This window comes from Podarcis tiliguerta (assembly GCF_965153285.1).
Source record: "Podarcis tiliguerta genome assembly, chromosome: 1".
In the NCBI taxonomy this organism is placed as follows: Eukaryota; Metazoa; Chordata; class Lepidosauria; order Squamata; family Lacertidae; genus Podarcis; species Podarcis tiliguerta.
The window spans coordinates 109,922,489-109,947,382 of NC_139534.1; the positions used below are offsets into that span (position 1 = coordinate 109,922,489).

The following is a 24,894-nucleotide window of genomic DNA, read 5'->3' on the forward strand; positions in this document are numbered from 1 at the left end:
TATATATAGTGCTATTCTAGGCTGAATCAACTGAAGTATTGTATCCAGATCAAGGGAAGTAACAGTCCTGCTCTATTCTGCCTTGGTCAGACCATATCTGGAGTACTGTGTCCACTTCTGGGCGCCACAATTTAAGAAGGATATTGACAAGCTGAAATGTGTGCAGAGGAGGGTGACCAAGACTTATGAATAATGGTTGAAAGAGGTGGGTATGTTTAGCCTGGAAAAGAAGAGACTGAGAGGAGATATGATAGACATTTTCAAATATCTAAAGAGCTGTCACATGGAAGATGGAGCAAGCTTGTTTTCTTCTGCTCTGGAGGGTAGGACTTGAACCAATGGATTCAAGTTACAAAAAAGATTTGACAAAGTCATATCAATGACAATATCTTCAATCCAATTAGGATTCTTAATGCCAAATTGAGCAAAGTCATGCTTTGGTCCACCATTTTGATTCAGAATGGCAACCAGCATCTAAACAAAGAAAAAGATTGATGCCTGCCCTTTGGGAATGCTCATGTCATGTTGGGCAATGGAATCTTCAGAGGCATCTAAATTGGCACAGGTTGGAACTATAACATGAAAAATCAGGCAAAGTCACACTGAAGTCATGTTTCAGTCCACCATCTTGATTCAAAATGGCAGCAGGCATCCCAGCATTGATGGAAACTGCTTCCCCCACCTCAGAAACTCTCGTGCCAAGTATGTAATCCACACAATTTGTACCCATCATGCCAAATATTGGGCAAAGTCACACCAAAGTCAGGTTTGGGACTGCCAAATGACATCCGGCTTCCCAACAGCAATGAAAACAGACACCTGCACCTCAGGAATCCTCATGCCAAGTTTGATGATGATAACTCAAGTGGTGGCTATACCTGTTGAGAACAAATGAACAACTCATTTCCCAAAATATATAGTAGATTTGGAGTGAGTTGCAGATGGATGTGAGATATCAAAACACAGGATATATCACATCAGGGTTTGGGAGAATAATGATATCCAAGAATAACAGTTTGTAGATTTACAAATTGCCTTGCTCTTGAAAGCCATCATGCATCTAACACATTGCAGACGTACCCATTAGAGTTATCAGGGATACAGCACTAATCCTGCTGGTTACTAATAAATTGACAGTGTTTGGAAAAAAGCAAAGGTCCTGACTTCCTTTGTCTCCTCAGCCTGGTCCTCGGACCCTTGTTGGCATAAAAGAGTCCACGAGAAGAGTGTCTTTGCAGAGTATTTTTTGCTTTTATTCTTAAAAAGTCTTTATTTGCAAAATGACTGACCAAATGTACACACATCAACACTACCAGCTTTCACCAGCCAACCCACACACACGCACAACACTAACACTGACCACTCTATATATACAGGTACAATTAGGTGAAAGGTTGCATGAGTAATTGTAGGCCGCTGACTCATGCTGACTTAGTTCTTTTGGCATTAAAGAAACAGCGGCCAATTTTTAGCCGTGACATAAATCCTGTGTGGCTACAGACAAAAGTGCATAGTCCAAACCTAGGCTACAGTGACATCAAACAACAAGCACAACATCACCCAAGAGGACTGAGGGACGGAAGACATTCATGAGTCAGTTCAGCTGGGCAGCAGTGCACATCCCTCTGTGCCTGAAGGCAGCGTGAAATGAACTCCATGCGGGTTTGGTAGCTAAAAAGGCTATTTTGCAACAGGCCTAGCTAGCAGCCCATCCCTGAGTTAAATAAGTGTTGCCACCATCCACATGATTCAAACTGTTAAATGTGTGAGTCAATTCTAAAGGAAAACGGGGGGGGGGGGGGCGCTTCCTTTCTCTCTCATGATTGTAGCCTGACTCAAAGACACATATTAAATGCTCTGAATCCTTGTATCTCTTCAGGGAGGACTTGACAGATTCTTTCAAACCCCCAAAGAAAAAGTGCAGTTAAAACCTCTTCACTGTCTTTCTGCCTGAGGCATAAGAAGGGAAGAGGCATTCGTGGTTTATACAAAAAGGTGCAACTATCCTAGGGATATGTGACAGATCTTGATGGCCAATCAGCTTGGGACTACAGTGTGTGTATCCTTCTAAATAAATCCACAGCTAAGAGCTTCAAGGGGTCCCAACTGGAAGACAGGTACTACAAATTGAAAACAAATAGGAACTTAAGTGATCAGCAAACCCTGGAGATATTGATCTGAAATAGATCCTGGCAAAGGCACCAGTTTCTGAAAAAGATTAAGGGGGCCCAACGCGGCATCCTGAAGTCACATGTGTGATGTAGCAAGGAACCAGGGGGTGGAGCCAAACACAGTGGCCCCCAGCCCCTTGTCATGCAAGGGAAAGACGTTGAAAGCTGCCCCTAGCCAGTCACTGCAGCAGCAGCAGCAGCAGGAGGAGGAGCTACCAACCCTTGAGTCATGCCATGGTCCACTCAGCTCCAGTATTGTCTGCTTCTCCTATTCCTCCCCCATGTAGCAGGATGAGAAGGAGCTGCTGGCAACCAAAGCCATACTGCGCCCACCCTCTCCACCCTCTGAACATTGGGCTGGCAGCCCCTAAGAGTTGGTGCCTATTGATCCTGCCTTTCATTGGTTCAGGCGATTCAGGAAGGGGTGTGGCCTTGGAAAACTTAGACTGACAGCACTCTTCTGAACAAGCCATTTAACGCAGCTATCCAGAACAGCAGAAAAGTATAGAATGAATTTTTCTGTTGCCATGAGCTGCTTACCTGACACACGATCTTGAGCCGAGAACAGCAAAGTCTGGACGAAAGGGGGGGAAACTGAAATCTCATTTGTTCTCATCTATCCTAACCTTGCTGAAGCTCGCTCTTAAGATTGCACATCCTTTGGGAAGATTTTGCAAGTGTGCTTATATACACATCAGATGGGTCTTCTCACTATGCTGAAAGACTAATAAAATCCAGAGTCTTTCACAATGCTTGTAAAGAATGAGTACAATGATATGAAAAAGGTGACTCCTATCAATGTCAATGTAATCTCTATACAACATCAACATGAAAACTAGCCTCATACCTTTCAAATGTTTTTTTAGAGCTCACACTTCATTAAACTAACTCTTCCCCATCTTTCTGCCATCAGAGATAAGTTTCTTGAATGCATGATGAATGTTTCAGTGACTCAGCATATCTGGACATAGTTTTCCAACAGCAAAAGCTCTCCCTAGAGAGAAAGAAATCACAGGCTCTGCTTTATACGAATTAAACCTACAGGAAAATTAAAACAATGGACTAGCTGAGCCCATTTTTCTTCAACTAATTAGAAAAGTTTTATCTGTGTTAATCTCTTCAGTCTACCTTTCATTGCGCACAATTCTTACGAAACTAGGTTTACCAACTAACCAGGAAAAATGACCTCTCTCCTAACTTTCATCAATTAGCAAATGAACCTTTTTGTGGCATTGGGATAAGAAGATTAACACCTGAGCATGTCAGGGCAACAGGATCATGTTTAGGGAAAATTTTAATGTTTGATGGATTACTGTACTTTAATATTTTGTTGGAAGCTGCCCAGAGTGGCTGGGGAAGCCCAGCCAGATGGGCGGGGTATAAATAAATAATAACTATTATTATTATTATTATTATTATTATTATTATTATTATTATTATTATATCATCATCATCATCATCATCACAGTAGCAGAATATACAATCTACACTTAGGTAAAGGTAAAGGGACCCTTGACAATTAGGTCCAGTCATGACTGACTCTGGGGTTGCGGCGCTCACCTCGCTTTATTGGCCGAGGGAGCCGGTGTTTGTCCGCAGACAGCTTCCGGGTCATGTGGCCAACATGACTAAGCTGCTTCTGGCAAACCAGAGCAGTGCACAGAAACGCCATTTACCTTCCTGTTGGAGCAGTACCTATTTGTCTATTTGCACTTGACGTGCTTTCGAACTGCTAGGTTGGCATGAGCAGGGACTGAGCAACAGGAACTCACCCCGGCGCGGGAATTTGAACCGCCGACCTTCTGATCGGCAAGCCCTAGGCTCTGTGGTTTAATCCACAGTGCCACCCGCTTCCCTTATGTGTCACTTATCTCCACTTAAGGTAAAGGTAAAGGGACCCCTGACCATTAGGTCCAGTCGTGGCCGACTCTGGGGTTGCGGCGCTCATCTCGCTTTATTGGCCGAGGGAGCTGGCGTACAGATTCTGGGTCATGTGGCCAGCATGACTAAGCCGCTTCTGGCGAACCAGAGCAGCACACAGAAACGCCGTTTACCTTCCCACCGGAGTGGTACCTATTTATCTACTTGCACTTTGATGTGCTTTCAAACACTAAATAATGTGATATGGGCCTGGATCTGAAATCTCAGTTCTGACATTTGCAAAGTTACGATAAAATTAAGCTTATAACACGAACTTTATTTATGATACTTATATCTCACCTTCCCCTCAAAGAACTCATTGTGGTGTGCATAGTTCTCTCCCACTCAATTTTATCCTCACAACAATCCTGTGAGGTAGGTTAGACTGAGAGACAGGGACAGGCCCCAGGTCACCCGGTCAGCTTCATAGCCAAGTGGGAACTGGAATCCTGGTCTTCCAGTTCTCAGTCCAACACACTAACTGCTACACCACTTTGGCTTTGTAGTTTTCATCTAAAATGAAGACTTGCTCTCTTAATTTTTTCTGCTTTCAAAAATTAATTGCAGACTATGTTTTCTTACATGTAAACTGGATTTGGTAGAATCGAAGCCAGGTTTTTTTGTGAATTCGTAGGCAAAACTGAAATAGTTCCAAATGTTTCATAAGCACAAAATTCTCCTGATGTCCCAAAATTGTTGCAGCAATTTATCCATATGCAACATAGGTACCATCTGTTGAGACAACGTTGCTTGTTTTTATTTATTTTTTTACATTTCATTGACCTTTCAAGAAAAGATTTGCGTTGCGCATAATGATACAGCAAAAGTTTAGCAGCACAATCCTGTGACTGTTTTACAAAAGAAGCAAGTTCCACTGTGTCCAATGGATACACAGTGTTCCCTGGCAAGTGTGTTTGGGGTTTTAGCCTAAAAGAATCATAGAACTGCAGAGTTGGAAGGGACCCTGAGGATCATCCAGTCCAACCCTCTGCAATGCAGGAATGTGTAGCTGTCCCATATAGGGATCAAACCTGCGACCTTGGTGTTATCAGCACCATGCTCTCGCCAACTGAGCTATGCAAATATACACTGGATCTCTCTCCCTTCCATTTGTGGAAGGGACACTCTAGATCCAACTCTTAACTGTCAAAATCTTAGTCTGGATTAATAGGTATCAATGTATGAGACCCACAGAAATCAATAGACTTAAGTTAAAACTATTGATTTCAGTGTTTCTGCTCTTTGACTGCTCTTGAATATCACCCTAAGACCATAATTTGATACATCCACTCAGAAGTAAACTCAGAAATAATTCAATGGGACTTATTCCCAGGTAGATGAATATAGGATTGCAGCCTTCCTTTCCTTTACATCTCCTTTAAGAAACAGCAGCTTGGCTTGATTTTCTTGTTTGCCCATCTGCCTTAGAAGAACCGTTATTTCTATTTTAAAGCCTTTCAAAAATAAAGGCATTTTCGCACATGACATGCAAAATGCCTTTGAGCCTCTCTTGTGCTATTTGTGTGCATGTGTGAATATTGTTAATACAGGATAGAAAATGGGAGAGTTTCGGGTGTTGTTGTTTTTTTAAATTAAATGTACTGGAACCATTATAGGTTTTGTGTTAATGCTGCAGCTGGTGAAAAGAACTTTTGGTGTAATGTGAAAAAATATCCTTAAAAACAAATAAAAATTAACATTGCCACGCTGAACTCTGTGGATTAAAACCTCTCCACCTTAAAACTGCTTAGCTGGATCAAGCATATTCTACATAGAGTGATACAAATACATCAAATAATCAGTTACTCCAAAGAAGTACTGAGAATTCGAGTGTCTTTTGCATTGGCCTTCCTTTGGTCATCCTGCTGCTCACCAGGGCGATGTGGAGGGGGGAGGAATTAAATTCTGTTTGCATTTAAAGGTGGAGTTACCTAAATGACGCTTTTCAAAACAATAGATGATCTGAAACACAGTCATTGTTCAAAATTTGCACTTCTCTAAATTTTGCAATGCAGTTCTCCAGCCATGTAGTATCACATGTACAAATATGCATTTGCTAAGGTAAAGCATGCCTAAAAATGCATATATTCATGAAAAATCATACTGTCCCAAAAAGCTTTATAATAGGAAAATTGCTTTGCAAAAATGTTCATATTAGAAGTTCACACAAAAATGCTGGTGGATGTTCATGCAGACCTTTTTTTAAAAAAGCAATAAATTGCAAACTTATGTGGAAGCATAGAAAACTAAAGTTAAGATTGGCAAAAAGAGAAATGGAGAGAAATGGAAATGGGCAGATTTGCTGATCCCTCTGCACAAGCCAGCATTGAAACCGCCCTTTGTTGCTGCTCACACCAACTGCTATTGACATGCCTCCAGTAACTTGGTTTCGATACACTCTGACACAGTGTCCCCCAGGTGGTGCATAGGAGCAAACACACCTACACATCTGCAGGACACGTTGACCTCAAAGTTGCTCTCTCCATTTCATGTCATCGTTTTATTGGAAGGGCCCAGCTTGCAAAAAACAACAAGGGACAAGTGAAAGCTGGAAGCTGAAAAATCATTGGCAGGCATTTGAGGTTTTAAAGATGAAAGGAAATTGGTGAGACTCCCACGATGTCTGCATCCCTTGGGAACAGACACTGAGAAATTGCCAAACATATGACTGGCCATAATTCTATCAAAAGCTATTTATAAAAAATAAAAATAAAAATGAAGGAAAGAAGGAAGAGCCTGTCAAGTGAAATAAATTGCAGCACCTGAAGGCATGGAGTGGACTGTTATTGGGTGATATCTTGGTAACTCTCCAGTTAAAAACATACCAGGCAATAAAAAACAGAAAAGCAAAAAGAAAGGTCTTTCAAGGAAAATCGATATGAGATATCCCATATATTGCAAGGACTGTCTGGTGGCTGCTAGGTGTGCCGTGCACTATAGCACTTGGTTTTATTTTTTTTAATCCCATAGGAGAAAAATCACTTTCTGGAAAAAGAGGTATACTTTAGAGGATGTAAGATAAACAAGGAGGATGTTTGAAATGCAACTAGAAATATAAAGAAAAAATATTGTATGTACTGGCTCTTTTTCTTCTTTTGCTGTGACACACACACACACACACACACTTTATGCTCTCTCGACAGTTTTCTCCTTTAATTCCAGCACCAGTAATTTATAAATATGTACTTTTTCTGCAATGCACACACATTTTATTTCATTTACCAAAATGGCATGAGGAATCTGCCTAATGAAGAATCCACCTAACAAAACGGAATGGGGAAACTTTGCTTCTCTGAAGTTTAACCAAAGCAAAGCACTTAATTTATGACCTAGTCCTATGCATGTTTATTTAATAGCAAATACATCTCACAGGTCCACAATCCAAAAGCCTAAAGGCCAGTCCCATTTTGCCCAGTGGACCTTACTCCCAGGTAAAACTGCATAGGACTGAATGCAGTGTATGAGTAATAATGACGATGATGACAATAGTAGCAAAAGTGTGGTGAGGAATATGAGACCTAAATGTTACAGTGTTCTTGTGCAGCATGCTTAAAAACTCTGCATGAATTATTACTATTGTTATAATTAATTTGACAGCCATTCAAGTAAGTGCAAAGACTCATTGACTTCATGATATCATTATTTGCAGCCTCAAGAGAAATCCCATTATTTCTTCTTACACTTTGCTGCTTGTTAAGGCAGAAATATTACTACTGCATTTGGTCCAGTTTGGGTGGCAGGCCTCTCTGTTCTTCACTCATGTTATCTCTCCATTTTAGTGCAATAGAAATGCAGCCCTTATCCATTTGTGATTCACGGGCCACTGTTTTCCCTCCTGATCCTTCCATTTATTTACCAAGTTTATATCCTGCCCTTGCTCCACAAAGAGCCCAGGACAGCAAGTGTGTGTGTGTGTGTGTGTGTGTGTGTGTACAATTCGAAAACAACAATAAAGCAAAAACGTTCTAAAGATTAAAGCATTCTAAAAACAATAACAATTAAAAACATTTAAAAGTCAGTTTAAAAAATATTCTAAATGCAATTACAATTAAAAATCTACTTCCATCCAATGATCCCAGGAACAGTATTCTTCAGCCACCAAATGCCTGGGTGAACAGGCATGTTTTCAAATTGCTCCTGAAATAATGAGGGAGAAAGACACACCACACCAGGGAGAGCATTCCACAACCAAGGAACCACCAACAGGGCAGCCCCCGGTGTTGGACGACCAACAAGGTCTCACCATAGAGTCTGAGACGGTTGGCACTGGCAAAGTTGCTCAGTTAGGCCCTATAAGCTATGCATCTATTTATTTCTTATTTTGCCTTCTGTGTTTCCTTGGATAGAATTAGGGAGCCACTTACTGCAGTGCTGCGATAGGGAGGGAAAATACAATATTTTTCATCCCTATTACAGTGCTGATCTTGGAAGAAACACTCCGACATCAGCACTGTAATAGGAACGAAACAGAGAAGTACTCATTCCTGCTTTTCCGATCCTCGCTCGAACCTTCTAGCAATGCTGTCTATGTCAGAGGGGAAAGCGGCACTTTTGAAATGTAGGATGCAACATGTGATTTTGGAAGAGGGTGGCAGGCCATTAAAAATGGCTTCATGGGTCAGCATTGGCTGTGAGTTCACCACCTCTGGCATAGATATAGACTGCCCCCCCCCCATCCACAATTGCTTTCTGAATGGTTCTCAATCATATACTAGAACATCCACCTCAGAGCTACAGCTCCCAGAATAAACTACAGTTCCCAGGATTCCTGGGGGGGGGGGAGTGATATAAGGGGGCTTTAAATGCATGGTGGTTGATGTGACCTTTGATCTAGTCCAATGAGACTTTTGAAACTTTTTGGTGGGTCGTAACATCCTGGGACGCAGGTGGCGCTGCGGGTAAAAGCTTTAGCGCCTAGGGCTTGCCGATCGAAAGGTCGGCGGTTCGAATCCCCGCGGCGGGGTGCGCTCCGTTGTTCGGTCCCAGCGCCTGCCAACCTAGCAGTTCGAAAGCACCCCCAGGTGCAAGTAGATAAATAGGGACCGCTTACTAGCGGGAAGGTAAATGGTGTTCCGTGTGCAGCTCTGGCTCGCCAGAGCAGCAATGTCACGCTGGCCACGTGACCTGGAAGTGTCTCCGGACAGCGCTGGCCCCCGGCCTCTTGAGTGAGATGGGCGCACAACCCTGGAGTCTGTCAAGACTGGCCCGTACGGGCAGGGGTACCTTTACCTTTAACATCCTAAGGCAGCCTTGGCATTTGTTCAAAATAAAAATGGCAGTCTAACTCAGCCATGCCTGCTACTGCAACCTACCTCATCCTCTGCTTTGCTTATTTTTCCAGGGTTGTTTTTTTTTTAGGGGGGGGGGGGTTGCTTGTTTATTTGGCTGGCAAATAACACCCTAAGAAAAGGCATCATCATTCCTGCACCACTACACCACAGACTGCCTGCTTTTCTGTGTTCCCCATTCATGCTTGCAATAGAAAAATAAGAATAAAAATATTATGAAAACATTCTACGCTGCTCTCTCTCTCTCTTTTAAAGCAGCGTTTAAGGGCTAAGCAATCAAACGATACCCAAGATTAATATTTCAGAGGAGGGGGAAATAAATCAACCTAAACGAAAGGAGGAGAGGGGCGGGGCGGGGCGGGAGTTTTGGGTAGGTGGTTAAACGCTGGCGAGCCCGGGCTTGCCGGCTTTCCTGCTCGGCGCTGCAAGATGCGCCGAGCTCCGCCTGTGCTATACTGCCACCTTGTCTAAACGCGGGGATTTGCACGGCAACTGTACAAAGCACGTTACGGGCGCTGCTCGCCTCCTGCACTTCTTCTAGCATAGCGATAGGTAGTTAAATAGAAAATTTTCACAGCCCTTACAACTATGATCCGAATATTCTCAGGCGATGTACCCGACATCTGTGCTTTGAAGTCAAGGAAGCAGAGATGAGAGCATGTCAGGGGCAGGCAACACCTCTCCGCTCCGTCCCAACAGGGTTTGATTATGGAGCTCTTTAGCAGGTCGCTTTGTGCAATCTGAATTGAAATGGGCCGAGGCGCACCAGGTCGCAGCAGCACGCCATCCAACAAACCGTTTTACTTCGGCGCAGCTTCACTGTAGCTCCTGGTGCTTCCACGGAAGAAAGTGAGTTATTTGCACGCCTCAGTGCCACCCTCCCCAATATATCTCTGCCATACTTTTTGAGATACGCGGGGCGGGGGGAGAGAAAAGCGACCCCTCCCTCTCCTGCCTCCCCTTCGAGTTAACGCTCTGCGCGCGTTACTTCGGAAAGGCTGGAGGAAGAAATCGGGAGCTGTACCCTGCGCAGAGGAGCTTACCGCTTGGATCTTTCGTTCTTCCTTTCTCTCTCACACAGTGCCTTTTAACTCTTTTTTTATTCGGCGTTTGAGAGCAGGGAAGCTTTTAGGCACGAGTTCACGTATCTCTTTAGTGATGTGGCTATCAGCGTGCTGATGTTCCTTATGAACTCTCCGTTGCTCCACCGTAGCAGAGCCAGTACAAACACATTAAAAGCGCATTTCCCTCGCCTCCAGCAATACCGGGGAAGGTAAAGGATGCTGGGAATTGTGTAGCCCCGAGAGGTAAATTACGGTTCTCATGGTTCTTGGGGGGGGGGGGTGTGCTTTAAATATATGGTGCGTATGCAGCTCTGATAAATTAATTCTGCATTTCAGGGGGTTGGACTAGATGACCCTTGGGGTGCCAGTTCTATGATTCTATGAACTATTGTGCCAGGAAGAGAGGGAGACCCAAGGCCTAATCCGCATTCGGAGTACATCCAGAGCAGGACTGGTTCTCTCTTCGACTTCTTCACTAAAGCCCCAACGCTGGATGAAAGAGGAAGGAGGCTCGTGGGGAGGGAGCAGGTTATCTTTGTATGCCTTCCCCACCCCCGTGCCTCAACAGAATACCTTTCCACAGTTGTAGAAGCGTACACACGTGCACGCTGTTAACGCGCATTCTGCTTCTGCTCGCGGAGCCCCGAAGGCAAGGAGGTTGGAAAGGCTGGTGCCGGTTTGAGGTGTACAGGGGGTTGGGGAAGAACAAAATAAGTACAGGTTAAAGTCATGCCACACGCACGAAATCCAAGGATCAGAGGCGATATCCCTCCGAAGTGGCTCCTAAATCCACGTATTGTTCACGGGAAATATTTTTTTAAAAGGTCTGTAAGTGCAGAGAATAAAGATCCCAAGTAGAAACACTCCCCACCCGCCCCTTTCCTCTCGAGTCCAGTGGTGGCTTATGCCTGTTCTTGCTTTTCCAAACCCACTCCTTGAGACTAGACGAGGCGGCACGTTTGCAAAAGAGGCACGCAGCTGATCTCCCGAAGGATATCTCTCGTCTGTGTGTGTGTGTGTGTGTGTGTGTGTGTGTGTGTGTTAGTTTCCCCAGGCATGCAAGCCTCTCACTTTCTCGCTCCAGACACTCTGTGCTGGGCCAGCCACAACAGAGCGACCTCTCTCTCTCTCTCTCTCTCTCTCTCGCTCTCGCTCTCACAGGCTCGGCTCTTCTTTCAGCGTCCCGCCCTCAAAGGGTTAAGCGGCCGCTGCCTGCCGCTCTTTGCTAGACGGCTGAGTTTCGAGGAAGGCGCTGTTTGAGGCAGGCGTCGCTGCGCGCTGCTGTTGCCGCTGCTCTTGCAGCCACCCGCTTGTGAAACCCGCCAGGCAGGCTCGCTTTGGGAAGACGGAGGGGCACCCATCTGGTGCATCGAGGATCTGCTTTGGGGAAAGAGGGGAGAAAGAAAGAGAGAGGGAGAGAGATTTGCGGGCCGGAGGCGGAGAAGAACGAGGCATTTGGTCATGCTCGGCTGTCTTTTGCATCTTGGCGCTCTGGGTTGAATGACCGGCTGGACAGCGGCTCCAGAAGATCCCTCCGCTGGGCGCTCTTCGGCGAGAGAAGCCTCTTCGGCGGCGGCGGTGGAAGCCGGAGATTATGAGGACGGCGAGCGTGGCTCTTGCCAGCTATGGAACAAAGCCAGATCTTGGCGGTGATCCTTAAATCAGTACAATGCAGGAATCGAGCGGCTGCCCTCGCCACCTTCCTGACCCAGTGGGGTTTGGGTGAGCTCCAGCGAGAGGAGAAACGCGGCGCACTCTCGTCAGGTAAAGCGAATTCTTTTTCCTCGCTGCCTTCGTGCTGCAGGCGCCACCATCTGAGATGGATGGATGGATGGATGGGGAGAAAGAACTCGGGCCATTTCATTCGCCCAGGGTTCCAAGTTTCATGGGGGGGGGGCAGAGAGGCGTGCAAGGTTAGATTCGGTGTGACTCCGGAGCGAGCGAGGGAGAGAAAGGTGGAGGCTGTAGATTCTCTCTCCATAGGCAGGAAGAGTTGTGCATGCATGGGGGGGGGGGCATAATAATGATCATGATAGTAATATATCTGCGATCCTGAAAGTACCTACTCCAGAGTAGTCCCCTTCAAACCAATGACAGTTCGGTTTCTGCATGGCAGATTAAGTTTGGTGGTGCTAGTTCAAGTACACACACGAACACATTTTCTGGGTGAATTAATGACGGTGTCTCCTTTCCAGTGCCCACCATTCTCGCGCTAAAGGTCCACGTGGGTGGATTCTGATGGCTTCTGTAAATCAGGCCGTTCCGTGCCTTCAAGTTCAAGTTCTCAAGCCTTGAGGTAGTGACAATCGTGTGTGTGTGTGTGTAACGTTTCAAAACGGTGCCTCTGCTCCGCCGGTTCGTCTTTTGCGTCCGGAACCTGTGCGCCTTTACGCGCAAGGAAGCTCCGGCGAGTTCAACGGGACTTTACGTCCCTGACAAATCTGGACCAGATCGGGCTGCAAGAGTGAGGCGCAAGGGTTTGAGAAAAGCAGCGTCCTCCCTTCCCTCTCCCCCTCCGCTTGCAAAATAAGGATCCAGAATCAATCGATTGGAGAGCCCCCGCTGCCTGCACTCCTTCCTTTTAGCGCGCCTCCCCATTTTAATCCAGATCTACTGCTGACGGAAACAAACCTCCTTTCTTCCCCCATCAGTCAATCACTGTCTGGCAAATGTCTTTCCTCCACCACCCCCTTTTCGCCTCCTCAGAAGAGGGGTGCGGGAGCGTTAGGGCTGGGTTAACTCCTTCGAGTCCGGACCCTCATTCATCCCGAGTTACCGGGATACCCTCCCGCACCGTCTTGATTTCGCCGAGACTCCCCCCGCTTTCCTCTCCAGCGGCGATTTCTGCTTTTGTGATAACAGTGCCAGCAGCACTGCGTGCCAGGCTCTCGTCAGCGCTTCCGTTTCAGAGACTGGCTGGATGCTCCTTCTGGCTTTCCTCTCCGGGGTCTGCGCACCAGCATTTTCATTTTTCGAAGGCATGGGGGGGGGCTGGACCCCTTCAGGGGGTTTAGGAGTTCCTCTCTCTTGGAAAAATACATAGATTGCAGGCTGTGAACCCCGCGAGAGCCATGCCAGGAATGAACGTGCCATGATCCCCAAGCTCACAGATGGGCTGTGAGAGAGAGGGTCTGGTCTGTGCCCAGGCTTTGATAACAGTGTGTCTCATCAGGAACATGGGAAGTTGCCTTAGTACCGTAGCGTCTACAGTGACTGGCATCAACTCTCCAGGGTTTTAGGGTTTCAGTCTCCTACAGCCTTGCCTGGAGATGCCGGGGATTGAACTCGAGATCTTCTGCGCGCAAAGCAGGCGCTCTGCCACTGAGCTACACCCTTCCCTCCTTGAGCTGATTCCATTTCTCCGTGTAATCTGGGCAATATCAGAGCCCTCTGCTTTGGAACAGCCATGCGTGCTGCCTTCCCTTGGCATATATGTACCCCTTTTCCTGCGTTTGGGGATGTGCCTTCGGAGGTAGCTTAGGCCGTGTCCAAAACGCCCAACGCGTCTGTATGCCCCGCCAATGCATTGCTGGGGATGGGTGGCTGAGGCAAGGAGAGCGAGCGTGTGGCTTGTACGTGTGATCGAAGGGAGAAGGGGGGAAACGGAAATACCTCTAACCGGCTCTTAGCGTCAATAGGACGTTTCGCTCAAGGGAACTCTCATTAGTTTGAGTCCAGGCCTTCTTCACTCCAGCGTCTGCACTTGGGTTTATTTAGCTTACACTTGATTGCTGTACACTTGATGGCTGTCTGCGGAGGGTGTGAACTTGCTCCGTGGAAAAGCTTCGCGCTTGAGGCCATGTGGGCTTTCTCCTCGTGGCGTTGGGTCTGTGGTGGCCCACTCACACTTTCAAGGCACCCTTTTGCGTGGCAGTCATCAGATGATGAGAAGGCAGGTGTGAAACCCTCCTTTCCCCTGCAGATGAACCAGGAACGAGTTCGCGACACTAGTGTCAATCCACTGGGCTCTTTAGCTCTAGAACCTCGAGTCCAGATGCTCGGAGGAGGGAAAACAAGTCAGCATGGGGAAAAACAAAATCAGGAGTGATTTCAAAGGCTTCTTAAAAAACTACCCCCTCCTCCAAAAGAAGAATTTGTAGGAACCCTGAAATTGACAAATTTCACCGAGTTCCCTCCCTCCCTGGTGCTAAAAATTAATGTCAGAGACATGCAACCCGATAATGTATATTCATTTTTTACCAGCAAAGTCTTACAGGTACAGCCGCCTTTTTTTCTCCCTTCGCTCCATTTGTATCCTAGCAAAGCCCTCAAAGAGTATAAAAACGATCAATTTCATTTTAGCCTGGTGAAAATGTGCCCTCCGTGCAGTAGCAGAAAATTTAAATAAAATGGGTTTACTGGCTGCCCCTCTCGCAAATGTAGCATTTGGGGTTGGAGGTTATTTATTCAGTTATGAGGCACAGACGCCTAGATTTCTTCTGTCCTTTAGAAAAGTCAAGATAACACAAAACAGATCTCTTCCTTCTCCGGGGATCGGCTGATGTATTTATTGATTTGATTTTGCCAGGTAAAAGTTCAAAGGTGGTGGTGGTGGGGATCTCACCGTAGGCTGCAGACATGTGAAATATCACCGCTATGGTGAACATTCTGCCTCTTTCCTCCCTATCCCTTTCCTAATGACTACAATTAATTCATTTTATCCCAGCGAAGGGAGTTCCTTTCCCTGCAAGCGGGGCGCCGGCTCAGCGCAGGATAAAACCAAGTGGCTTTTTATTCTTAATGGTCGGGATCCTCAGGGGGGGGGGGGGGGAAAGAGCCAGAAAAACTCAAATCCTGCCTGCCATGGAAGCCCTGCTGATGTTTTTTGTCGGGGAGCCTCTATTGGGGCAATTAAAGCAGCTAATGACACGCGCGCCCGCCCGCACGTCCAGAGCCGAGCCGAGAAGTAGATCAGGCTGAGCGCCTAAGACGCCGCTTGGTGCTGTTTCCCGTATTCTATCTGATAGCTGCGCGCAAAAGGGGAGGAGGGGGAGAGACTCCTAATAAGAATCGAGGCAGAAGCGCCTCTTTGGCTAAAGAACTTGACGGTGAAGGGTGGGTTAAATAATTAAGGGGGGGGGAGAACCCGAGCCCGACTTTGCCTCTTGGAAAGCTTTCAGGCTGCAGCCCTGCCTTCCAAGCATTCTTTAAACTCGCCATGTGGGAGGAACTCCAGGAGAGAGAGAGAGAGATGGCTATCAACCCGAATTCATTACTGTAAACATCTCCCTGGGGTGTCAGGCGAGCAAAAGGGAGAGAGAGGAGAGGGAGAGAGGGGTGGGGGAGACAGAAAGGCTCGGCTGCCGTTAGAGTCCGATCGGAGATCTCCTGACGCCCAGGATCAACCTGCCAACGCGGCTGGACTTTCCGAGCCCAGAGGGGAAAGAGGCGCTCGAGCGCACACGCGCTCACGCGTGCACGTCTGCATGCGCCCGGCGCCCCCGGAGGCTTCTGGGGTGCTGCTCGCCTGCGCTTCCTCCTCGTGGGATCCTCACTCTCCTGAGCTCCGAGGACCGAGGGGAGAAAGGAAAAAAAAACCCCAACCCCAGGCCAGGGGAAAACACCACCACCAAACTGTTCTCTGCAGGCTGATTAGAGCTCGCTCCTCTCCCGGACGTCTCTGTTGATTTCGAGTTGTTGGCGTCGCTCTCTGCCTGGCGTGTCCTCTCTCTCTATCTCTCCTTGAGAGGTGGGGACCGAGGAGAGGGAGGAAGAGGTGTGCGCCTTTGCGCTTGCCTTCTCGGGGATGCTGGAGCCCCGGGCTGCGCGTTGGAGGCGAAAGGAGGAGGATGTTGCCGCTGCCTCGTAAGCGGGGAAGGCGGAAGAAAGTGCCGCGCTCGCTCCGCAGAGCAGAAGCAGCAGCAGGCGGCGGCCCCGGAGGCGAGCGCCGCCCGCAGCCTGCGGGCGAGGGCAGCAGCAGGAGGCGGAGGACCACGACGACGACCCCATCGCGGCGAGGGGACGATCCCACCGTTGCTGCTCTCCCAGTGCCTCGGAGACCAACGTTACTGCTGCTGCTGTGGCGGCGGCCGCCAAAGTTTGGGGGTCTTCGCTGGAGGGGGGGCAGAGACTCCCCGGGGATTATGCGCACCCGAGGACAACGCTTCAGGATCGGAGCCTGCAGGTACAGTCGGGCTCGCGTCCCTCTCTCAGGATTCCTCCCTACCCCGATTCAATGATTCTAATATTCCCCCTCCTCCTAGAAGGAGGGAAGCCCCCCTGCCATTACAACCATCGCCCCCATAGTGCCAAATGCAAAAAGTTCGTGGCCTGGGATCCAGGTGTGGACGGGATGAGGGGCAAATGGCCAGTCGCCTGCTTAGACTAGAGGGGTGGTGCGCGACTGACAGGGACACACGCGCAGGCATCCCCACTGGGAAATTTATCAATGGCTGTATGTGACAAGTGGAAAGGGAAAGATGCGATCGCTGTGCAGCAGCTTGTGTATTTCAGCCTGTGTGTGTGAGAGAGAGGATGAGAATCCAGATGAACGTGGAGGGCAGCTTTTTACTTTTTCTCCTTCATCTCCCACCTGACTCTTGACTGTTCCAAATGTGCCCTCTGGCCATTTCCTAGCCTTGAAAGGGACGACCCGCCTCTGTCCCCTCCTCCCATCAGTATCCTCACACCACCGAGCAAAGAGCTACTACTTGGCATTCTGGAAGCAAGTGAGGTTTATATTTTGGAAGAAAGAAGGGAAGAGATTTCCTTTTGTGTGTGTGTTATGGAATGGAGAAGTTGAGCAGATGAAAGCCAAGCTGGCAAAGAGAAGATCAGGTTAAGTCAGTGCTGACAAGCATTATGAAATTCAAATGGAGGGGTGCGGGGAGGCAGCGGTAAATTGCATCAGTATTCATCAGATTCCCATCAATAGCTACATAAAGGCGGATCTGATGGCTTGGGGGAGGGAGGAGGAGGCAGAGATGGCATTTCAAGTCCATCAAGTGGACAGCAGCCTTATTTCATGAAGCTGGTCTGAGGGTTACTGACAAGCCAGAGAGAAAAGAGAGGAGGAGGTTGAAGCAAGCAGTTGGGGGGGGGGGGAAGCAGCCTGAAAACTGAGGGAGAAGCCATCAACCTTTCTCTCTGGAATGGAGAATCAGTCAACAGGAGCTTTTAATTAATTTTAATGGAGGAAATCTGTTTTAAGGCTTACAACAAGCTAATAAAGTCCAAGGCAGAAATCCATGCAGAAGCCTAGACTTGTGTATAGAAAGTGCTGATTAGATTTTTGCCTTTGTGGGATTTTTAATTTTTTTATCTTTGGTTTAGGAGAGAAAGAGAGAGAGATAGAAGAGAGAGCATTTGCTTAGCATAGGCAAAGCCTATCCTTTTACACCCAAGCTTATTTACCTTCTCTTAGTGCTTACAAACCAATCATGGCAATTGGAATCTGGAACGTAATCTTCTCCAGGCAGCTTAATCCTGCAGTCCTCAATGAGACAAAACTCCCATGGAGTTCATTCATAGATTTATTTACTTTGCATGTACTAGAGAATTCCTGCTCCAGTGGAACTGGCAAATCCGTTCTGGATTCAAGAGGGACAAAAGGACAGTCAGGCCATCCCATCATGGTGTGTGTCACAGAAATGCACTGAAAGTGGCATTTTTTGACCAAAGACTGCAGCATCTTGATATTAACAGATAGAGTACTATGCTGGCGTGCTTTTGTTTCTTTGTTTTGCTATCCTAGGAGGCAGGGACTCCTGCAAGCACAGGAGGGGCAAAGCTGGCAGTAGGCCTTCTGAGATAACGGTGATTCATTTTCCTTCAGAATTGCAGTAACCTATCTGATCTATTGAAAAGAACACAGAATAAAGGCAGGAAAATGTTTTGCAAGCCTTGTGCAACTAGCCTTTTCTGTTTAGATATGATGGGACTGTTTCTTCTGATTCTTTTTGCCTAAATTACTTTAAGATGGGCATAATCCACACCCCCCACTATGCTTATATTTCAGCAAACAAAAACCACCACCACCCGCACCTACTCACTACCTTTCAAAAATAATTTTCACCCATCACACTTAGAGAATCTCCATTCCCTTCTCCTCCTGCCAGTTTCCCCTGCATTAAGTTGACCCATCAAAATATTGCACTTGGAACACTAGGCAGCCTCAGTACTTTTCACACTGCTCTGAGCTCACAAATGCCTTACCCAAAACTTCCCATGAGTGTCAATAAGTGGTAAAGTACATCACTTTTTGAGAGGATGTTCTGCTCCTATACAACTGGGATTTTACCTTGGTTTTAAAACAGGCTCGGTTAAAACAGGCAGGTGGCATTGCAATGGTTAAAAAGAAAACAAAAGAGGATGGCTGGACTAGATCATGGGGGTGTTGGTTCTTCCAACTTTACAATTCTATTATTCTATGAGATGCCAGCCAAGCACCACTGAAAATTGGACCTCCTTGGCATGGTGATAATGTTCTGTTTGCAAACTGGCCTCTGATCAGAATGTTGGACACGGTGTGCAGAAGTCTAGGACTTGGACAAAAGATAAATTGATGGAATGCAAACAAGCTAAGCTAAGGATTGACTTGTTCATATGTATATGTGATTTTTATCTGCATATGATTTTCAGTCTCTGGATTTAATTTGAGCCATTGCTATAAGTCATGATTATATCCTGGTCTGCTGGAGAGCCTGATACAGAGTTAGGCTTATCTGCTGAAAACAACCCCATCTCCACCCATTTCAAAAAATGCCTTACATGGGCTGTGGTTTCAGGCGAGAATCGGCAATGCAAACATTTCTGTAAGTGGTTAGAAAGGCAACTCTCAAGTATGTAGAGCCCTGATGATTTGATTTTCCTCTCCATTCCCTGGCATCAGAAAACGTAGGCTTCCTTGTTTGAAAACAAGTAGGAGATCAAGCACATTAAGGGCTGTGGCTTTTATTCTGCTGTGCTTTATAGGTGAGGGAATAGCCCCTCTTAAGAGAAAACTGTTTGTTTCCAAGAAGGACAGCTTCTTAGTCACCCCTACACCCTCTGCTCTTAATCTAAAAGTGAGTTCATTTTTCACTAGATTACTTTCATATAACTTTGTGGTTTCTGCCACAGTGATTCAAATTCAGTCCATTAGTGACCTCTATCTGTGAGAAGTATGCAATCAATGCATGCATGGTCTCTCTCCACTCTCACTCTCTATCTTGCTCCTTTTCTTCTGCAAAGTATATTGTGGCAGCGGGGAAGGGGGAGAATGCAACATCTGACTTGCTTGGGTTTTGGATATCTTAAATTATTCAATTTGCTCGTTGGATTAAAAGACGTGTTCACTCCTAGCTCTTCTCATGTCTGTTGTTCTGTAGCAGAACAGCATTCAAATGAATATAAGGTAACTCATACCCATTTGCCACTAATGTGAAGAACACCAGGCATTTGGACAGTGTTCTCTTAGTTTACTGGCGATCATAGGTCGGCCGACTTAACAAAATCAAGAGTCAAAATGCAATTTGGTATGTCCAATAGTTCATGTTTGCTCCAGAAGTTCTGTTGATTGCATGACTTTTATCACCCCATAGTTGTAACTAAATAAATGCATACTTAGCAAAGATGTACAGTGACGAGCATTTAAGTATAGTAGCAAGATTATCTTTGTAATAAGAAAGGAAATAAAATTCCATCTGTGTCTGTATTTTGAATACCCATCAGAGATCAAGGGAAAAGATTGTTATTAACAGATGGTCCCTTTTTGGGGATTATTAAACCCAGCTTTCAAATATCAATTTGTCTCTTGCTTGTATCCAGATCCATATTTCATGTTTTAGTTAATTATTGTGAATTGTGAATCGAGGGCTCCAACAACAGCATTGCTTTGATGAGGGGGATAGTTTGGTTTGACATTTTCCAGATGATATTTGATGCATTTAGTGCTGGGGTAATATGGTGGCTTTAGATGCTTAATGATTCCTTATTTCCTTTTGGCAAGTCTTTGCCCAGAAGTAATTGTTTGGAGATGTTATTGCTGTTGTTCAGTGACATAATCCAAGAACTGAAAGGTGCCCGAGACTAAAACTTTTCTTCTTCTTTTTCTTTTGGAAGCAAATTGTGCTATTTCAAGAAAAAAAGAAAAAGGAAACCTCACAAAGTGACTATTCTTATTTTATTTAAAAAACGTACAACCTGCCCAATTTTCCAAGGAAATCAAGATGGCTAACCGCCAAAACCCACAAATTACACCCAATTACAAAATCCAGATATCAACATAAAAGCAAGAGCCAATTTAATGATTCCAAAAAAAAGCCACCAACACAAACCATGCGAAGGAAGAGTGTCAGCTTCAAGCTGATGGCATCAAGCTGAATTCCCTAAAGCAGTGTATGACCTATAGATGCATCTGTCGGCTTGCCTTTAAAGAACAAATAAAGAAATACGTGACCCAAATAATTATTACATCTTTGGAGTTCTTTTAGAAACAACAGTTAAAAAGAAACCCATAAAAAAACTGATGGCTTACCAAAGGCAAATACCTTTGTGGGAGCCAGAGTCCAGTCTTTTCTGAATCTCTTCCAGTTTAGTCCTCTATGAAAATGCTTAGCTAGTACAATGAACTTAGTTATATTCAGCCAGTGGCCCAGACTGTTGCGATCTTCCTGTTCTTTGGTGCTTTACTGGAGATTTACTCAACCAGCAGCCTTTATTTCTCTTTGATTCCTTCTCCTGACATGGCCCTTTGAATTGAATAGGAACTCAGTCTAGTGAGGTCTTAAAACAAATCTGTCATGTTACATTCAGGATTCGAGAAAACTTAATGATCCGTAAAGAAATCTGTAAAACATCTTTAATCTTTTTTTTAAAAAAAACATTCTGTGCTTTCTGATCTGCTTCTTAAAGGTCCCTTGTCTACTTTGTAACAGGCCTGATACATGTGGCTTGTTTATTTTAAAAAATGGCTCCTTCTGATCCGGTTTAATGGGAATATTTCTTCTTCTCCTGTATATAAATGGGTGAAGGTAGAGTTATAGAAAAATGGATCATGCACTTAGGTAAACCAGCCACTGCGATTTAGGTGTCAGCCCCCATAGATAGCCTTAATGAGATTATTCCACAATGTGTGGACTGCAGCATTTGAACGACAGAATTTCGGAAACTTTTGCTGTGCTCATGTCTTCAGGGGTTGCAGAACCCATCTCCTTTCCTTTCAAATCCAATGGGATTTCATGATGGGGATGATCCTATGCATCCCAGCCTTGCAAGTTGCCAGAAAAATGCCATTGGCCAAGGCCTGTATTTGCATCATTCCTGGGTCCCTATCAGCACATTTTGATCATGCTTTGAAAGGGGTGGAAGATACTCAGGACCTCATAGGATCAGTCCTCCCCTTAGATCAACGTCCCAAAGGTCACAACAAAAATTCCGACATGGCTTTTTGAGTCCTTCATAATTATTAATCACTGGGCAGCTAGTCAACTGATAAATTAACAGAGTAATTCCCTGTGACAGTTTATGGGCTAAGGACCACAGTCATAGAAATTAACATAAAGGAAAATGATTTGCAAACTTATTGGGGGTGATAACCTTTAAATAGTCATGATAATCAACGCGTCAGATCCCAATAAGCTCTCACTCACATGGAACCAGAGTCTGTGAAAAATGGTTTTCAGTGTTGGGATGTTTCATTTTTGATCCCTTCAAAGTTCTGCCTGTGCAAATTTAAATAGGCTGCATCTGATTTCCCCTCTTGTATTTTATCAGTTTGGAAGGAGTGAAATTTAATGCTTACTATTTGTATTTGTTTATCATTCTTTCCTGAATCTGAAAGCTGAAACAATCCCTTAAATTTAATGATAAAAGACCCAGTTTATTTGGAAGTTCTTGCGTGTGAGTCTTGCTGAACCATGAAAGCACATTTTTCAGTGGGGCACAGAAAAAACATTTCCTGTTGCATTGGGCCATATACTCCTCCTGACTTCCGAAGGCTCAGAATTCTAGCCTTGCAGGAATTGCATCAAAGGCCTCTTTAAATCCTTTTGTGCTTGCCTGAAAGACTTATTTCAGACCCCTCGATTTCTGTTGCCCTCTGTGCCCATGGTCAGAGCCGCCCTTGTCATTAGTTAAAGTAAGGCAACCATGTCAAAAAGCCCATGGTTGTGGACCAAATAGCAAGAGCCCCTTGATTCTTTGTCCTAAACTCCCTAACCGTTTGCCTCCATTGTGTGCCACACAGCAAGCCCTGGCCCTCCTAAGCTAGCCAGCTGCTTCAAGCGCCCTGGATCCCAGAATCAGCTGCCGTTCCAGTTGGTTTCTGTATGTGGAATGCATGGAATGGGGAGAGCAGGTTTATTTTTCCCTTTCGCCATGGGCAGCAAAACGCTGTGGGTTGACCCTGCCTTTGGTAAGGAGCCTCCCCTCTTTGGTAGACCTTTCATAAGGAATTATCACTAGCCACCATTTCAGACTGCGAACTTGAGGCTAATACCCGCAGTTCAGACAAGGCTCCTGGAGCAAAGCATAATGCAAACATAGGAGCTTGCTGGATCAGGCCAGTGGCCCACTTAGTCCAGTATCCTGTTCCCATAGTGGCCAACCAGGTGCCTGTGGGAAGTTTCGGGCCCAATTCAAAGTGCTGGTTTTGACCTATAGAGCCTTAAATGGCTCAGGACCACAATACAATACAATACAATACAATACAATACAATACAATACAATGCAATACAATACAATGCGACTGCCTCTTTCCATATGAACCTACTTGGACCCTGAGAGCATCTTCTGAGACCCTTCTTCATGTGCCTCCTTCATGAGAAGTCCAGAGGGTGGCAATACAAGAACGGGCCTTTTCTGCAGTGGCTCCCACTTTGTGGATTGTTCTCTCTCGAGAGGTTTGTTTGCCTGGCACCTTCATTATACACCCTTAGGCGCCAGGCAAAAATGTTCCTCTTTAACCAGTCCTTTGGCCGAGTGACATCCAAAGTCCTTTTAAAATGTGTTGGGGTGGAGGGGGCTATTGGGTTGTTTTTGTATTGTGATTTTATGTTGTAACTGCCCCGAGACCTGTGCTATAGGGCGGTATATACAGTGGTACCTTGGGTTACAGATGCTTCAGGTGACAGACTCCGCTAACCCAGAAATAGTACCTCAGGTTAAGACCTTTGCTTCAGGATGAGAACAAAATTCACGCAGTGGCAGCTGGAGGCCCCATTAGCTAAAGTGGTACTTCAGGTTAAGAACAGTTTCAGGTTAAGAATGGACCTCCAGAACTAATTAAGTTCTTAACCCGAGGTACCACGGTACAAATTTAATAGATAGATGATAGATAGATGATAGATAGATAGATAGATAGATAGATGATAGATGATAGATGATAGATGATAGATAGATAGATGATAGATAGATATAGATAGATGATAGATAGATAGACGATAGATAAAATAAAGCCCACCAGCAGGTGTACAACTGAGTACAACTGTGCTGTCCTCCCATGTGCTATCCAGCAACATATTCCCAGCAAACTGTCTCCAACAGTGGAGGTAGAGCATAGCCAGGAGGAGGGTTTTTGTTGTTGTTGTTGTTGTTTTACAATTTAGCCAGTTTTATTCTACAAAAAGAAGCTCAAAGTGACTGTTAATGGTTAGTAGCCATTCACAGCTACAGATTTGTCTAATTGTCTTTTAAAGCCATCCAAGATGGTGGCCGTCACAGCCTCTTGTAGAAGGAATGTGGCTGGAAGAGATGAGGTCCACAGACGATGTTCTTTCTTCTTGACAGGGAAGTTTAGGACTAGCACCAGGAGTGGCTGCTAATAGACATATCACACCTGTGTCCCTGGAGATCTTTGCCCTTCGAATATTTCTGTAACAGTGGGATCCTAGGCATGCCTCTGAAAGTAGCTGCAAACTGTCCACTGGCTATTACATGATACACTGATGAAAAAGGTCAGAGCCCAGAATGGAAACTAAATCCAGGACCTTATTGGGAGAGAAATGGGTTAATGCTGCCAGGAGTTACACTCCCAACAGCAGCTGGTGGTGCATGTCATTCTCATAAGCAGAAACAAATGGGCAATGGTAGTTTGCAGGGAAGGAAATGTTCCATTCGTTAACTGTAGCATTGAAAGGGTTTGTACGCACTGTGTATTTTTGACATAAATGGGATGGGAAAGCATTTCCATTAACAGGACAGTGACCAATAATACACATGTTGACGATATCTCTCTCAGTATAGCACAGATGCTGCAGAACTCTTGATTCCATCTTCTTAATTGTAGGTGTTTACAGTGTGCTACAGTTACAGTTCTCTAATTAAAAGCTAAAGTGTTTGCATTTTTGTTCTGCATTAGAAAGTAACCCAGCACAGTGGCCTGGTTCACCCACATATAAACATTGATGCAGACCCTCTAAGTGTGCCTATTTTCCAGGGACAGTCCTGGATTTATAGATGTCATCCTGGTTTCTGATTTGATCCTGGAATGTCCTGCTTTTCCTTATGATGTCCCTGCTTTCATCAGAGAAA

General features: G+C 45.6%; 1 protein-coding gene across 5 annotated transcripts in view; it reads left to right on the top strand.

Moving 5' to 3' along the window:
• The first annotated feature begins 10,370 nt into the window (after positions 1–10,370).
• FLRT2 (fibronectin leucine rich transmembrane protein 2) overlaps positions 10,371–24,894 on the top strand; it is an 88,784-nt gene continuing 74,260 nt past the window's right edge. For 2 of the 5 annotated variants that reach the window (XM_083448130.1, XM_083448128.1), the window contains exon 1: positions 15,544–16,567. The gene's annotated coding sequence lies outside the window, so the exon portion shown is untranslated. Of the gene's footprint in view, positions 12,208–15,543; positions 16,568–17,102; positions 17,226–24,894 lie in introns of those variants that run through there. The other 3 variants (XM_083448132.1, XM_083448129.1, XM_083448131.1) reach the window with 3 other exon arrangements.